The sequence below is a fragment of the Calonectris borealis genome, chromosome 5 (genome assembly GCF_964195595.1).
Source record: "Calonectris borealis chromosome 5, bCalBor7.hap1.2, whole genome shotgun sequence".
In the NCBI taxonomy this organism is placed as follows: domain Eukaryota; kingdom Metazoa; phylum Chordata; class Aves; order Procellariiformes; family Procellariidae; genus Calonectris; species Calonectris borealis.
In genome coordinates this window covers 13,543,840-13,559,368 of record NC_134316.1, presented here as the reverse complement: position 1 = coordinate 13,559,368, position 15,529 = coordinate 13,543,840, and positions in this window count along the sequence as shown.

Here is a 15,529-nt window from a genome sequence, read left to right as displayed (position 1 = left end):
AGGATGGAGCAGGTGTCAGATTTTCTCACCCCAGTGGCAAGCATAGCTGCCTTATTGGCACCAATTAAGGAAATGTCAGCATGAAAGACATGTTCAGAAAAAAAATTGCCTCTAGATCCCAGTAGTTGCAACTGGTTACTTGCTAATAACAAACAGTGATGATTGGTGATATTTATTCATGTGGTAGACTTTCAAAGCAAGAAGTGGAGCTTAGCATCCCTGGTTAATGCTTTCCCAAAAGCAATATGATGGTTCATTCAGTGTGCTAATGCTCAGTTCTATTAGCATTTTTCATGTGCAGATTTTGGAAAGGAAGAGAGATGACTTACCAGCAAATGGAGCTTTTTTCATATATGTAGTGCACAAATACATTCTTGCTGTGGAAGAAGGCAGGGGAAATACCTGCTTCCTGACCATGTAATCTTTCCTTCTACAGTAGTTTCCCTTCCATTCCACTTCTCTAGAGGAAAAAATGATTCTCTGTCTTCCTTGATGTCCACTGCGAGGAGAAAAGGAAAGAAATCTATATTTTGAAGAACGTTTCTTACTTTTAAATAAACTGTTCTTCTATTTTACAGTGATCGCCCACATGCATATTGACACAACCTGAGCACAGAGGAAAGCTGCATATTTACCACAGAGAGGTAATGGAAGTTCTTCATACCAATAAAGACTGTAAGAACATTGCCAAGTGCAGCACAGTTCCCAGATGCTTCTGGGATGGCCCATGGTCTCATGAAATTGAAAAGAGCTCCACATGAATGCTCGGCAGATGACAGGAAAGGTGAAATTTCTCAGCATTACCACCCACTTAGCTGAAGAGCTAGTGGCGTTCACTCTAATCATGGATGCAGCCTTGACTGCACTCTCAAAACAGGCCATAACAGTCTGCACACAGAGATGACAATACCCCCAGATCACTCAGCTGTTGACAGAAAGAGCCTCAGAAAACACCTGGAATTTCTGCTCCTGTCAGAAATCAGAAATAAGAAATAAGGTAGAGCCTTACTGGCATTCAAAGTGGGGAGGAAAGACATGAAGATTAGACAAAATTTAAGTTTCTGACTGAGACGGAATTCTGAGCCAGAAATAAGGATGGGTCTCAAAAGAAACATACTGTGAAGAATGGATATGAAACAGAGAAAAAGACTGTCTTACCCTCCAGGAGAAGGCAATGTTCAATAATAAACACATCTTCTTTGGCAGATATATCAGTGATGAAGTTGCTGCAGGTTCACAGGAAGGATGTAAATAAGGGTCATTAGCACCAGTTTCAAGTCTCATGGAGGAGAAAAGTCCTTAACAAATGGAAACAATTTGATCAACCCTTTCAGAAATTTGAGGACCAGGATCCAGAAGTCCATCTGCAAGAAACAGAGGATACTGCTCATTTTGTAAGTAGATTCCTCCTTTCCAAGGCCCAACAGATCAAAATAAATATAGTAACTCAATTAATCAGATCTTAAAAGGCACACTAGTCTTTTCAATAACATCTAGGGTTTGCCTTGTCCCTAGAGAATGATAACAAAACAGCCGCAGAAGCAGAACAAGCCAACACTGATGTCTGAAAGAAGTATGAGTATTCATCCTGAGACTCTCCACACACTTCTAGGAATGAATACTAGGCAGTTATCACTAAAGACTGAGGACTCCTTTTCTTGTGCTTTAACTCTCTGAAGTCTATCAAAAGACCCAGCAGCAACCCAGAAAAGTGTTGTCTCTGCTGAAGAATGAGCTCTCTCCAGCTTCCAATAGACTTTCTGCCCACCCATGGTTATTTGCATTTATTGCCTCTCATAAAATGCACATTTTATTCAAAGAAGAGAAACAAAGAAACTTCTTCTGGTACTGAAAATTTGGTTTCAATCTCAGGGATAATGATCAAAATGTGCTCCCAACACCTCAACTTCAGACAGCTGGTGCTGGAGATAGACACCAAAAGGGTTGAGGACAGTGTCAGTGAGGAAGGGCCTGGGTTCGTGTCATGTCCCAGCAGTTGTGACAACCAAGAGATTCTCAGGGGAATGGTCATCAACAAGATGTTCAATAGACTGCTTCCAGCCACTTGGCACTATGGATAAAGTGGACTTGCTACTATGACAAGAGTGACACAGCTAAACTCTTTGGACCCCAGAGATCTGCTGGAATAAAGCCATAGAAGATGGCAATACCATTTTTTCTTGGACTTCTTTTCCTGGCAGATTCAACCGGCACTTGGAGTCTGGGGTTAATGGCTTAAAAAACAAGGAAGAGTGGGAGAAACATTTTCAGGGCATAGGAACATCCTCTAAAGCACTTGCAAATTTTGGTGCATGAGGTCTTTATTATTGTTTAAGTAGAACAACACAATCTGACCTAGCACATCTGGTTTCTGAAGACCCAAACAAAGTCAAAGCAAGACCACTGGCAGAGATATTTCTGAAGGTTAGGTTCTCCCTTCCTGTAAGCCTGAGGCTTGAAAGGTGGACACTTTAGAATAGTCTGGAATATGCCTTTCTCCTGAACAATAAAGACATCTTGCCCACCAGTAAGTGGAAGCCAGAAGGAATCCAGCCACCTTCTTGGGAAAGTTCAAATAAAAAATGGAGAACTGACATAAACATGTAGAAGCTATACACAACTACCCAAAGGCAATGAAAGAAAGAACTGTTCAGGGTTTACCAAAGAAAGTCTAACCCAAGGTGACACACTGTTGAGAGATGTCAAAAAGCAAAGAACTCCAGCACAATTGTGTCACTGAGAAGAGAAACAATATGAGGCATGTCACATTGTACATACCTGCGTAAATCAGAGCTCACACACTACAGGTGCTGAAGGAATAAAATATTTGGCCTCAAGTGGCAGGGTTTATATATACCCCGCCATGTGAATGTATATATTGATTATTACTTAAAGAAAGGAGATAATCTTATCCATCTATTCTTATATAGACCATACTTTCTGAATATATTTCAAAATAAAAAGTCTTCACTGGTGAACTTGTAATTCTTCTTTACTATGGTGTAACAAAAAATCAGATCTGGCCTTAATCGTTAAACTGACAAGACAAATTTTAATATTCACCCTATGAAAAGAGCAAACAATGGCTTTGTAAATCCTAAGATTCTTAGTTTACATTACTGTGACTTGGAAACCAAATTTTTTTAAATGATATTATGTTGGAGGTCATGATCTTGTTTATAGTTTGGTGTTTAATAACCAAGTGCATTAAACACTTTCTGCTCTAAATTTACCAGTTCTTGGATCTTCACCAAACTCTCTGCAGAGTGCTGCTCCAGGAAAACACTATCCCAGCTCTGATGACAGCTTAAATTGCTTTATATTTTTAAAGAATTAATAATTTGCAATATTAGAAATACACTGAAAAGAGGTGATTAATTACTATCATGAAGCAAGGCCTCAGACAGGAGTTAATTACTGTTGTCAAGCTAATCCCAGGTTTGTGTTTCATATTTACTTCTCTCCTTTATTATCTGCTTTTATTTTAGATTTATGGGATATACCCAGCAGAAGTGCATTTGATGCACACATTGTCAAGCCATTGCCAAAGTGATTGATCAATTCCAACCCATATAGATGAAGCTATGATACTGGACTATGTTACCATATTCAACTGTGGATGTACTAAAATTAGGCACATGTATTCCCATTTAGCTATTTGAGTCATTCACATCACCAAAAAAAAGGCCACTTGTTTAGGTGCCTTTAGTTAAGTGACTAAATTGAGACCCCATGTGGCATGCATATTACAAAACAACAAGAGCTTGTTCCTTAATAGGCTCCCATGAAAGCCAACGGGAGTTTAGCCATGGAATTCAAAGGGGACGGACTGCACCCAACTAGTGAATTGTGTAATAGCTTTTATTTTGATGTTAAGTTTTTGGTACTTTTTCTCAGTAAAAAGATTGAAAACACAAGTTAATAAATCTTCTAATTAAACCACTTACCAATATTACAACATTAGTGTTGGGATAAAAACAAGCAAAAAGAAAGGCAATTATAAAAGCGGAAAAGAAACAAAGACAAAGGAAGAAAACAGGACAAGTAGGTGGACTCTGTCTTTGGCTGTCAGTTTGGCTCCTTCACTCTCTCCAAGGAGTCCTTTGGGGAACCAGGCTAGGCGGCAGATTTCAAAGGTGTTGACAAGCCTGGCAGACCAGCGATTTCAATTTGTCCCTCAGCAACAATGCCAGGCAGCTGTAAATGACTCTAACATTCTCCGCTTCATGACGGTTCCAGGATTAGGGATAGGTTTTTGCTTTAAGTCCAATATGGACTCCTCAAGCTTGCTTAGACAGTGAACACTTTCAGCCTACAAGCCTCAAGCCTAGTTTCTTTTGCCAAGATAAAAGGGCCAGAAATCTTTTAAAAGATGGAAAAGCACTTCAGGAAGTAAATCAAAGAAGCGTGAAAGGGACCCCACTCAACCATTTTTCTTTCAAGGGGATGTATGTTCTGAAATCACTTCAATAGTTTGGAAGTTTTCCATCATTAATTTGGAGGCACGTTACAAATTTTGTTCTTGTGCAGACGATAGACAGCACCATTCAATGTTGCACAAAAATAATAATACTTAGATTTTTAACAAAGGGTGGGCACATTTCCCGAAATGTCTCCTTCGCAGCTTGGACAGGCCTCTTCCAATAAACCAAAAATGGTGTATCCTTTTGCTACCTGAGCTCAGCATCAGGCTATGAACAGAATTAGCAGTAGGACAGTGGCAACATCATGGGTGCCAATGGACAGGACCTGTCCCTCCAACCCAGTAAGAGGCTATAGGGCACTCACATAGCCATGCTACTCCCTAGATCACTTGTGGGGTGACCAGAAACACTGGACACTCCAGCCTCCTTTTTCCTTATAACCTGACTGCCCCGGATTGCTAAACTTTGGTTTGCAGTGTGAGGAAACAGAAGGGACAAGAATGACTGAAAAACAGACTACATTTGTTTATATCTCCATACACTAAAAAAAAAAGGGGGGGGTGGGGTGTTCACCTGCACTTTCAGCATTGCAAACCTGCAGAAGGAAAGAGGAGGTTTTGGCTCAAAAGCAAAAACTCCTAATTTGTAGTTGCAATTATTACACACTTCACCCTGAACCACTGAAATAAATGGAGTTTTGTCATTGGCTTCACTGGAAGCTGGCACCAAGCCTTCATTTGGTAATTTCAAGTCTGTTTTACAGCTGTAAGCCAATGCACAAAGCATATGGTTTCTGATGCATCACAAGTTAGAACTGCCTAATGAACATCATCTTAGAAGATCACTCTCTTTTATGTATAATTTATTATGTCTTCATCAGTGAAACCAACTCAAAGCACAAATGCAAAGCAAATATATTGAGGTTGAAGTTAGAGCTACAACAGAATACCAATGGTAAATGTGCAAAACATTTTATCTTTCTTCAGCAGTTCTAATTAGAGCCTTCAAAAATTTGAAGAAGAGTCTACTATAAACAAATACTGCCTTCTTTCAGCAGACTTTGCAAAGTTAAGATAGCTGGGAAAATAAGCTAGTTTCAACTCATTTTTAGTTAAAAAAACCAAAACCCTAAAGCCTCTTCCCTTCCAGTCTTGTCCTTCTGAATAAAATCAGAATGGATGTTTATGTCAGTACCCCAGAATTTAAAAAAAAATGCCATTCTGGACAATATCAAGAGAATTAAAAGTTTTATACTACTCTTTTGCACTGCCACTTTTCTGTCTTCCCAGCAAGTGCCAATAACAAAACCAGCATCCAATGATTCTAAAACACAATGTGTTCTGAAACACATGTGGCTGACTGACAACAAGAAATCCTTTTTTATCTTTTTCTTTCTTTCATGGCCTAAATTATTAACTTGAAGTGTGCCACACATAACTCAGAGTGTAAAATTATCTCTGGATATAGCATTTCCAAACTATTGCCAAACTGGTCAGTTAAAGTTGTTTATCATCTCATTGTTTAATCTGATAGAGTTAAAAAAAAACCAGAGGGTTTTCTGTATACATACAAATATGGGGGGGGAGAATAATATTAATGGAGTATTTCTTAGCCTTCCTAGTTACGCTTCTCATTTTTTTCTAAGCAGCTTCTTGCCAACCTTAAAATTCGTTAATACGGGAAATACTGAGCTCATTGGCTGCAACACCTCTATCGTAGAAATCATACTACTACTATCCACCACATGTTCTGGCATAAAACCAGGTTTGTTCTCTTCCTCTTCAGTGTTCTTCTTCCTCAGCCTCATTAAAGCCCCACAAAATGACCTATGGAAACAAATGCTTTAGAAAAAGTCATGTCAAGAACAGTCCCTAATGCCACTGCTTCACGAACAGAGCCACAGCAGGAGAGCAGAGAACTTCGTGGAAGCCACGGGGGCTCTGTCTGTGTGCGAGGATGTCCCCACATGGAAGAGATTATAGAATTGGAGAATGAGGCCAAGCAATTTGTTAATCCTTAACATGATCATGTATTTTGCATATGTTGTGCAGCAACATACCTTTCAGTTGGGACTGGTTATGTTATGCTGAAGTTCATCTTACGTAATGCTGATCAGTTAGACCACAGATGCTGAATTAAGTGGGCCTTCAGGAGTTGGCCTTCTTGCCCCTGAGTGATTACAGAACCAAGAGCAAAGTGTACCAGGAGTAAAATAAATCAAGAACTGAAGAACAACAGTTAAAACAGGGCTCTATATGGACTCTTTATCCCAAACTGCTCTTGTTTTTCTTTGCCATCTGAGCAGATTTTTTATTACTGCAGGCTGTGTCCAGGGTTTCTTAGAATTCTGCCAGAAACAAGAGCTGGGGCATGTTTATTTCTGAGGGCAGATCCAAAAGAGGGGATAAGTTCAGCCAGCTAGCAGGTGCTAGCATCCAAGGGAGTGAAAGAGGACATGGGGAGGGTTCATAAATCCATAGCTTTAGAAACAGAAATGGACTTGTCAGTATTTGTTCCTACAGACATGCAGACTTGGAGCGGGGAAGGAGGTTGGTGGGATGAATGCACAGGTGGGAAAGGATTTGAATGTAGACAGAAACGAGCAACTCGCACAGATGAGTATCCAGGACACAGTGGAGGAGAAGAAAGCTTCAAGCCACAACCTGACAGGACTGGGGTGGCTTGGCAAGGAAAAAAAGCAATAGTACTGGAGTAGACTCTTCAGGGGTGGGAAGGCCTTGGTACAAAGTGGTCAGGGGAGATGGGATTGCTGGCTGGGTGATATCTGGTGCGATACAGATTTGGGGGATTTGAGGATTTGGGGACTAGGGTTCAGGAAGCAGGGGATCCTTGTGCAGTACCCCAGTTTGGCGACAAGGACACAAGCATAGCATGACGCTTTCACCACAGTAAGGTGCTGTCACTCCCCACTGATACCCAGTATTGCACTCCTTCCTCCCCACCCCCAACAAGGATGACTGCAGGCACATATTCTGGAGTTCCTTTTTTCACTGCTGGAAATAGAACAGTTCTAAATCACAGTCCTAAGCAGAGCTTAAAACATCCAGAAACATGGAAAAACCACTGAATATTTCCACAGACCTGCACTGTGCCTGAGGAGGGATAGGAACCAGTAAAAGAAAAATGGTCAGCAAGGCAGTCATGCTCTTTACATTCACGGTGGAGCTGAAGCATTCCATATTCCTGATACTAAGTACAGTGTAACAGAAAAATGGAAAACCTGCAAACAGCACGAAACAATGTTGAGATGTACCTTTTAACAGTAACAATAGAAAGAAAAGTGCAATGAGAGCAGAGTTTGAGGGAAGTCTGAGGAATCACACTTGTGATTCAGTGGCCAACCAAATTCCCACTGCAAGACAAGACCATGTCCGAGATAAAAATTTCAGAATAACATTACTAGGAGACTTATAATTTATCTTTGTTAAGTGTTAAACCAAGAAGCTCCAACATGTCTGAAATCCACAACTACTTGCCAATAGACCCAGTTCAGAGGTCTCTTCACAATCCAAACTGGAGACTGATGGTGTATATCATAGGTACAACTTTCATGAGACCATTGTCTCATTTTATAAGTGATAGTGCTTTGGGACCCTTGTTCATGTTAGTGCATATGCACACACACATCATGCATACTGCACATAGCCTCTATAGCTAACATATAATAGCAAAGTCTAGTTTTGTTTTTTTGAGTAACCATAACTTCAGGAATGGGTGTAATTACAACAGAGCAAGCCTCCTGCAGCCTGCAGCCTGCCTCCCACCACCCAGACATGTTCAGCAGGGACTGTTTGATCACCAGCTACCACCTAAACACTTGAATGCCCTCTTGAATGTCCGGTCCCTATTCATCCAGGGTGGAGCAGCCACGCTGAGGTGGTAGGAGGAAAGTAGCACCTTAGCAAGAAGAGGGCTGTTTGCTCTACGGAAGGGTTTGGGGCAGCTGCTTGACTTGGGGTACCTGCTCCCAGGGAGAAGAGCTGCCACTCAGACAGGGGAAGGAAGTGGGCAGCTTCTCTGGGGTGGAAGGGCACGTATGGCATGTGTTTATGAAAGAGCACCTGCAGCTTGTGCTGAAGAGTGGGTGGTACTTATTGTCTCAAGCAGCTGAGGAATTGTGACGGCTGCAGGAGGGACTGAGCAGTTGCTTGCACTAGAAGGACAAAGGTGTGAGAGGCTGCTCAGTCTGTGGTGCAAAGGTACGGGGACATAGGTTTCTGTGTGTGACAGGACAGAAGCATTTTGCTGCTCTGCAGGAGCTTGCAAAACATCTATTTGGTTCACACCAAATTTTAGTTCAGTTTCTGTAGCTGAACCATCCGGGCTTTCAATATCAGCTCTGGCCAACCACAGTAACCTTTAAGCCCTGGCTGCTAAACATTACAGTGAGTGCTTGGTGCAATCCAAAAAAATAACGGTGCATGCTTGCTATAAGCTTCATGTTCTGCCAACATCGCGTACACTGGTGTCATTTCAGCATAGTGGGTGGTGGGAACTCAGCGAAACTTTGGGGACTTAGAGATGTTTGAATTCAGAAAGAAATCTGTTTCTCCTCTTTTTGTTCTCTTCATTTTCAGCTAGATACAGATCTGTCTAGAAGTTATATTAATAACTTCATTATTATTACTACTATAGGTAACAAAACATTCTAAGTGCTTTAAAAATAGGTCAGTTCTTATTAGTGGGAGGAAATTTCATGTCCAAGATCTGGCTGTGCTGCCCTTCTCACCCTGCCTAAGTATGGGAAGGCGATGACTGTCCTCTCACTCCTCTCTGGATGTCTCCTAAGAAAGCCCTTCAGAGTTTGTGTTTTAACCCTATACCATTAGGTGCAGCAAGTACTAATTGCTTCCTCTTACAGCAGCTGGGTTTTATTGGTCAGTGTTCATTTTCAGGACAATTTTGCACAATTTTTATTTATTTTGGTTTGCTTCAGTTGAAAAAGCAAATGGCTGTCAGATTCCAGAACAAAGCTAACTTTGGTGAGGGATACTGTGGAAGTACTACGCAGGAATCCGTTTTTATCAGATGGAGCTAGCAAGTCAGCATTTATGTAGCCGACTTTTAGGAGCTTGTAAAGATGTCCGACTCACACTCACATAGTCATGAGTATTACATAAAGTTTAAATTTCAGTGGTGAGAGATTAGCTGTTGTACATTCCCTTGAAATGTCCTAAGTATCCAGGTTGAACATCTGATTTTTGAGAAAACTCTATGACTTTTATCACAGCATGAAAATCAAAAAACAATAACTTTTCCTTTTTAGTTGCACAAATTAGTTTTAATCTAAAATAATTTATCCTTAGAGAGAATAGAACAAAACTGGAAAGCAATCTGAAGCAAATCAATTTATGCTCAGACGCAATTTCAAAATCTGCATTTCCTTTCATTCTCCATTCTTTCCCCAGTTCAGCCTCCTGAAGTTTATCTTGCCATGTAAAGAACCCAAACGTATCAACCTATAAGAAGCTGCAGGTGACAGGAAGGTCAGCCGTATGAACAATTCATGCTATATGGACTGGAATTTTCAGACTCTGAGTAGTGACATCGTTTGATCCAAGTGAACTACATAGGTTTACAGAAATCTCTTGTGTAAAGAGTGCATTATGCAATCAGCACTAGCAGTGTTACACGTTCAAGCATTAAGTCAAAATTAGAGCTTTCAAAATGAGCTTGGTATAGATATTCTGGTATTGTGTTCTGTGAGGACAAAAAAGACACCATTCAGAATGTCTTTGATTCACTGCTCTGGATATTTTACAAATATTTCCAATCCAAATATCTGACTTAGCTACCTAAATTAGCTACTTGTGACACCTTCTGTAACTGTTTAAGAGAGACAGGTTCCTCTAGCACGAGAGAGACTCAATGCATCTTGGTTAGATTTTTGGACTGAACTGCTCCAGGAAGAACCTCTCACCCTCCACTGTTCAGGGAGAGTTTGGTACATACTCCCAGGCCTTCTTTGAAGCAAAGGAAGTCCTTAAGAGGTTTTGAGTTGAAACAAGTGATCTACCTCATTCAAAATATTGCCATTCCAAGGAACTTGAGGTTTTCTGTCTAATGCTGCCACAGTTTCTGTCAGCCGACACTGCAGAGGCATGTCTCTAATCATACCAAGTCTGGAGCAAGTGTTGGAACACTTAGCACAAGCAGAAGGTGGTTCAGGCAATGTCTGTAGAGATGCAGAGGACACTGACTGCAAGAGCAAACTACCTTGTCATGGATTCCTCACCTCTTTACATTCTTAAATCAAGCCCAAATGCCTTTCTGAAATACAAAATCTAATCAATTCTAATTTATTTGGATCAGTCCATGATTAACTGGTTTAAACAACGTAACTTCTGTTGTACAGAAGCTTGGACTAAATGATACAAAGATCATTTCCTGAGAAATGCTGATATTAAAAATAAATCTTTGAATTTCAGCTCATGTTCAGTGGTTTACTACGGAGCTCAATAGAGATTTGTGAGGTCTATTCGAACAACTAGTTAAACCCTGAGTATGAAAGAGAGACAAAGTTAGCAGATAGAATGTGAATTTAGAAACACAGTCAGTTGTGAAATGTCATGCTCAGCAACGACACTACTTCAAGACAAAAAAAAACCCTATGCTTTTGCAACTGTCCCGGATTCTTGCCCCAAGTTGTTGTTTGTTTCAAAGAAGCTGTATGGTTACATGAAGTGCTACTGAGCTGAGAAGCACCAAAACTAGGATCTGTTGAATTCTGAGCTATTGGTGACACGTAGTTAACAAGCCAAATACTCCTGTGCAGTTAGAAATGTCATTTGCAAAGACCAATCTTTATGATGTTCTTGCTTTGACAATCGTGTTATACTTTTCCTGTTTAGTTTCTAAATGGCACTGTGCCACGGCACTGAAGAACTGATACTGTGATGGAAATAAGGCTTAGGTCATCTATTTGTATGATACTAATAACCAATAACATTCTCTACCCTAAGTAAAAGCACATAAAATATTTAATGTGCAACTAAGGGAATTGGCATATTCGTAATGGCACAGCTTATTTCAAAATTAAAGTTGTGTATATTTTCCAAATTCAAATTCAAAAGAAAAGAGAAATACAATTTATCAAATATACACTTTTCATTAATGTCTCAGCTAGTTCAATAATTTTATGTTTATTTTTTCCACAACAGGAAGCTGTTTAATGACCTCTAAATCATCAGAAATCATAACCAATGCAGGCTAGATCCTTCCCCAGAAAAGGTTCTGTCCAAATGCATTTTTATTGGGAATGGAGAATAGTCACTGCAGGAACAATAATGTGCTGCCTTTTTCACTATATAAAAGTAAATTACAAATGAACAATTTGGTTTTCAAAATTAAAGGTAAAAACACAGGAAAGCTACTCTAAAGGACACCTGTCACTTTAGAAAACCTGTGATAAAAACATAATTTTTTGTACCATAGCAACATGCAAGAAAACTACCAGGAGAATGTTTTCAATCAAGGCATTCATTTCTGTCCACAGCTGTTCTGCATTTAGTTTTTTAGTTCACATTACTCCTATCTGTTTATCCAGGGCTAATTCAGACTGAGAAGAAGCTATATGTCACTCACTAAACAACAGTATAATTAAAAGTCCTACTGCTACAGCTGGTTTGAAACATTTGAGAGCTTGGGAATTGCAGGGAACTCATATTAAAAATAAAAAGCATGTAATCACAGCCTCCTGTACAGTTTAACGGGCAAGAGTAATTTCATGATTGCAGTTGGTTTGAATGAAGCACATTGCTCTTATTATGTATATCATGCGGATACACGCAAAGACTAGAATCTATCTATATAATCAGGGTGATTTAAACTATTCCTGACTTTCATGATCATAATTAATCTGGGCAAACTATTTACAAATCATGAGATCATTTCATACCATGGCGTAAGATAGAACTATCTTAAAGATGGACCCCAACCACACATTTAAATTATCCATTTTTGTGTAGTGTCCAGCCTCCTGGATGGATGTAGGGAAGTACACTCATGTCTGCAGCGGTTTCTTTTTTAAACACTGAACAACTAAACCACATGTTTCATTGTTCGGCATGCCACTGCTGAGGATGCCTACACATGCTACTCTTTTCTGCGCCATACTATTCTTTCTGGAAAAGTCATTCCAGACTGATGTCAGCTTGGGTATATGAAGGCTGCAGACTTGTTCTAATTGTAGTACTAAAACAAACTGTGCTTGTGCTAATACTTTCCATATTGCATTTCAGTCCACAGTAATTTTTGCTTACTTTTGAGCAAAATCAGTTCTGTCAGTTTTTGCGTTATTAGAAGAACTATACTTTTCCCATATAATACTTACATTGAAATGCTTCAGATAAAGCTGAAACTGGAAACATCAAATGCTAGCTATTTTGCAGATCACGGCAATGATTCAGGAACAACCCAAGGCTGAACCTCATCAGCTTTATATTTCTAAACTAGAACAATTTTATACTGGCATGTTTAGACTACCAGATCTTAGAGTGATGCTTTTTATAGAAGGACTTTTGCATATTAGGACAAGTTTGTTTGTAGTTTTTTTTTTTTTTTTCCAAAAAAGCCTCAATTCAGAATGTTGCCATTATGCAAATACACTTTAAAAATGTATTTTTTAAGAAAGAAAACTTCAATTTTTCTGTCTCTCTTCATCTCTCTTTTAATAAAAGAACTCTGGGAATTGAAAAAACTGATTCTACAAAGTTCTGATTGCCTTCTGCAAAAGCAAAACCAATGGAAGGTAACCATGGTCAGCGCCTGTATAAACAGGCTTACCTGCCAAATCAAGAGAAATACTAATAAATATTGAGAAATCAAAAACATAAAAGAGCTAGTGGAAAACCTGGTTTATATTTAGTGGAAACACTTTTATTTTAGCACTTTCAGTTAAACTTTGGAACTAAGAGAGTAAATGAAAGCATTTCTTTTATGCCAGTATACAGGGTATACACTTGAAGTTGTTTCTGCTGTCCAGAAGAGGGTACATAGCGTTCCTAATAGAAGCCAGGAGTATTCATTATGCAGCAGTTTGAATCATGGAAGTTATCCGAATGATACACTAACAACATGAATGGTACATACCTCATAATTTTGGGGTAGTTTGGATAAGAGTACAAACTGCATTGATTCAGGCCTGTGTTTACGATATACTTGATCAGAAATTCTGAATATTTCTCTGATCACCACATTTCCAATCTAATTTCTTATTCAGTGTTGCTTCAAATTGTGCAACTTCATTTTCATCAGTTGGGAACTGCTTCGTTTGCCCTCTAGTAATATCATTGAAATTTGTTTCATTATTCATATTGGAATTATATGATTGATTCACAGAATACATTTTGCACTCATTTTGCTTTCTATAACTTCAGAAATTAAGTCCTAGATGTTGCCCTATTCTTGAAGATTTTACTTCAGTTCACAGTAACGTTTCATATTTCAATGAAGAAAATATTTCTTAGCACGAGCGAAAACACATGATATTAATTTTTAGTATTTTTCATCTGCTTTGTCTACATCAGTTCAGGTAGCGGCTTAGCCAAATGCTTTATAAAAGTATTGTGTTTTATTTACAAAGAACTCTATTCAATGAAACAGCAGAATACCCTTTTGGCTTGCCCAACTGGATACATAACAGAGACATCTGGAAAAATGGTCTTATTTCACATTGTAAAATAATGCAGAGAAGTAAGATCATCTTGCCCTGTTTTCCTTTACTGACTGAGAATTTTATCATGTAGGCAACTATAACCCAAAAGAACATAATTCCACACACTGCTGATGTTATTTTAATTATTTTTCTGATTACTATTTAAGAACTCGGTTCTTTTTTCACTAACACCTGACATATCCCTGTTGTTATTCTGACATTTCCAGTGAATTCTCTCCTCCAAAATCAAGGAGAGCCTCTCAGGTCAATTTTCAGTTGTTCATTTTGTATTTATTTACAGATACAGAAAATAGATCTGCTGTGGGTTTGTTTCCTCTCAAGCTGTCTTGGGCTAATTCTTTTCCTATCATGGGGCCACTCTGTCTTTATTTAACTTGGTTATATTTAAATTTTGTCCTGTAACCTTTGCCATTATTTTTTCCTTAATAGAAAAAAGATGATGCACTATTAATGTGGCTAAATTTTCCATTTAAACAATTCTAACTTGGTGTGCTTCAATACTTAATGTATTTGAGATTGCCTAAGTTTTTCCCCCCATCAAGACCAAAGAGAAACATATTGGTAAAGTGAGCAACTTATAGATTACAAGCTTGCTGTCAGTATTCTGCTCAGCATCTAAAGCTGGCAGCTGCTTAACACTTATTCCACTTTCATAATGATGGACACTGGAAAATGTAGTATTTTTCTCTCTCAGCCTTTCCTAATTCACTCCATATGTAAGCAGAACTTCCATACCTTACCTCATGCACCCAGATTTCTAGCACCCCCTCCCCATGTAGAGGCAGGGTCTCCAAAGCAAATAAATAAATAAATAAATAAAAATGACCTTGGTGGTTTGTGGTTTTTATACACACTCTCAGTCACACATACTCAGAACCACTAAAAATCACCAACTCCCCAGAGCCAAGATTTAATTTGGATCACACGTTACAGGCCAGACTAGAGAGTATCTTTACAATAATAATATTTACTTATATTCATCAACAGATGGCAAAACAGCACAGGGAGAAATGCTAGAAGAAAAGTGAGCAGTTTTTCACAGAAATAATGGCCATACCAGATATAGATTGTCAATAAAAAGCAAATGAGATATGCATAGAATATTTAATTCTTGCATAAGTATAGCTTAGGTTTGCAAATTATATGATAGATCAGATAGTTCTTCCTTATGTGTCTAACTCAAAACTGAAAGTCAGGTTTACACTATTACTCTCTGTTTATTTGGTCAATGCTTATTTACTATGCAAGACAGAAATCAGAAACGCAGCACTAGTATGAGAATTGACATATGCAGCCAGAACCATAACATTCTCTTATTAGAGATGTTTCCTAAGAGCTGACTTCACTGGCCATAGTTACATGTGGCCATGTGCAGAAATACCAGAGAAGGACACAAATACCAAAGCAG